The following is a 3,214-nucleotide window of genomic DNA, read 5'->3' as shown; positions in this document are numbered from 1 at the left end:
AGTCTGCAGTACCCTCCCTAACAGCCAGGATCCACGAGGAGCAGTAGAATCCACCACGAGAACAATATCTCCTGCAACAAAGCTTCTCTTGTCCTTTATCCACTGTTGTCGCTCCTGTAGTAGAGGTAGGTACTCCCGAATCCACCTGTGCCAGAAGAGATCTGCAAGAAATTGAATTTGCCTCCAGCGTCGTCTAGTGTAAAGATCACTTTTCTCAAAAAGGCCAGGTGGTAGAGTGGGCTTGCCTTTCAACAAGAGGATGTGATTTGGAGTCAAGGGTTCTAAATCATTAGGATCATCCAAGACCTTTCTGAGGGGTTGGTCATTTAATATGGCTTCCACTTCACACAGAAGAGTTTGCAGTCCTTCATCGTCTGTGTGTTGCTGCTGAAGTACAGAGTTCAGTACCTTTCGGACCATGCGAATAATTCTTTCCCATGCTCCCCCATGATAGGACGCACCAGGAGTCCAGTTGTCAGATGAGGAGTGGGATATGGCTCTTTCTAGAGTCCATTCTTCTTCCATATGTTCCAGACATGGTTTAATACAGTTTAAAGTGTTACATAGGCTACACTTCTCAAAAGCTAAACTAGCAAGAATATTTCCAAATGTAGACCCATCATGTGATAGATGTAAACAGACCCCGGCCACAACTTATCATATGTTCTGGTCTTGTCCGAAACTTGTTCCTTTCTGGTTGTCCTTTTTTGAAGTTATCTCTAATGCATATGCTTATGATATCTCACCTTCTCCCCTGGTTGCTGTCTTGAGATCTGTCGGTTGAGATCTGCTCCCCCTGCTCATTTACAGAGGGTCATCGCCTTTTCCTCCTTATTAGCTAGACGGTTGATTTTATTTAAGTGGAGGGCTCTTACTCCTCCATCACACCATCACTGGATTAGAGATGTCATGCAAAATGTAAAGCTGGAAAAGATCATATGTACTCTCAGCGGTTCCATCACCAGATTCCGCAAAACCTGGGACCCTCTAATAACTTATGTGAACAATTTACCTGGTCTGGAACTGGAACTCTGAACGTCTACACCTGCCCTTGATTTGTCCTGTTATACTGTTATAAGGAATGTTAAGTGTACTTGAAAACCTTTTTTCTTTTATTTTCGTTGTTGTCTGTCTGCTATAAGTTTGTCGTGTCGGTCTATGGTTTTGTTAGTCTTTATTTTATTTTATATTTTAAATATCTTATTATATTTATTTACTTATTTTTCACTGGGATTGCTTCTCTTCAAAGGTTATTGTAAAACAGTGAATATGATTGTTTTATGTAAGAATTGAAAATTAAAAATAAAGTGTTAAAAAAAAAAAAGAGAAACTCTGGGCCATAGATCCACATGCTGGATGTGAGAAGATACTAAACCTTGACCCCACGAGAGGCCTCATCAGCTGGATTCTGCTTGGTGACCACATACCTCCACTGTGAAATGACAGTGGCTTCTCTTATGGCAGAAACCCTATTAACCACGAAGGTGTGAAAACGCTTTGTTTCACTCCCGATGAACTTTAACACAGTTGTACTGTCTGTCCAGAAGATAGAACTTTCCAGGTTTAACTGCAGCTCCGCTTTCAACATCCTGTCGACCCTCACTGCAAGCACAGCGGCTGTTAATTCCATCCTAGGAATTGTCATCTTTTTTACTGGAGCGACTTGTGCCTTTCCCAGTATGAAAGCCAGGTGAACCTGGTTCTTTTCATTCTGCAGACAAACGTAGGAAACTGTGCCGTACCCATCTTCACTGGTGTCAGAGAAATGGTGTAAATGGGCACTTACGAGCTGTCTGAAATCTTTGGGCTTGATGCATCTTGGCACGCTGAATGTGCTGAGCCTCTGTAGATCTTCTAGCCACCTGACCCACTGATGATGGTAGCTTTGAGGCATGTGCTCGTCCCAACTGTAGATCAGCCTACAAAGGTTTTTCAGCATCAATCTGGCAGTTAAGGTAAAGGGGGCCAAAAATCCAATGGGATCATACACTGAACTTACAATAAACAAAATACCTTGTCTTGTGCATGGTCTTTCTTGTGCCGACATCTGAAGGTGTCAGTTTCTGCGCACCACTGCAACCCCAGTGTTCTCTCAACAGGGAGATGTCTCTGTCAGAGTCCAGTTCTTTTTGTTCTTTGGCCCGCTTTTCCACTTCAATGGTTTCCAGTACTGACCTATTATTGCTGATCCATTTAACCAGCTGAAAGCCTCCCAAACAGCATACAGCTGTCAGGTCTCTCACCAAAGCTGTGGCTTCAGCTTCTGAAGGCAAGGACTTAAAGCAGTCATCGACATAAAAATTATGCTTGATGGTATCAATGACGTGCTGGAAATGCTGCCTTGTTGTCCTCCGCGGCCTTTCTTAAAGCAAAGTTAGCACAGCTGGGTGATGATATTGCACCAAACAGATGAACTGTCCTTCTGTACTCAGTGAGATGTTGTGTCAAATCACCATTCAGCCACCAGAGGAAGCGGAGGAAATCTATGTCCTGTTTTGCAACATTGACTTGGTGATACATTGCCTGTATATCTGCCATCACTGCAATAGGTTCTTGACGAAACCTTGTGAGCACTCCAAGCAGAGAAAAGTTTGGTCCTTGCAGTAACTGACTGTTGAGTGAGGTGCCTTTAAAGCTTGCACCACAATCAAACACCACTCTCAGGGTTCCCTTTTTTGGATGGAACACACCATGATGTGGGATGTACCAAACCTCGCCTGCTTTTCCTTCCAACTGGTGTTCTGGCACCCTCTCTGTGTAACCTTTATTTATGACATCACTGAGAAACTGAGTGTATTCTTCTTTAAATGTAACATCTTTCTTCAATTTCCTTTTCAGACAGCGAACCCTCTGCCCAGCGATGTGACGGTTATTGGGCATAACAACATCATAATTTCTGAAAGGTAATCTCAAGCAGTAATGCCCATTGTTAAGTACAGCCGAGCTGTTCATAATGTCCATGAATTTTAGATCTTCTCTGGACATTTCTGGCTTTTCATCTGTTGATTTTTCATTGAAATCATGGTTATACTGCTTCACCAACAGTATCTCTATGTGAGCAATGGATATTCGGTTGGCAGTAATGGTTCGACATCTGCTGTCAGTCCCACTGCTTCCTCTCAGTGGTCCATTGATAACCCAGCCCAATAGGGTTCTGATGGCATATGGTCCTTCACCATTACTATTAATCACCTCCCATGGCTCCATTACCTTT

Source organism: Chaetodon trifascialis, chromosome 10, assembly GCF_039877785.1.
Source record: "Chaetodon trifascialis isolate fChaTrf1 chromosome 10, fChaTrf1.hap1, whole genome shotgun sequence".
NCBI lineage: Eukaryota > Metazoa > Chordata > Actinopteri > Chaetodontiformes > Chaetodontidae > Chaetodon > Chaetodon trifascialis.
The sequence above is the reverse complement of the archived record's forward strand: the minus strand, read 5'-3'. Positions refer to the sequence as shown.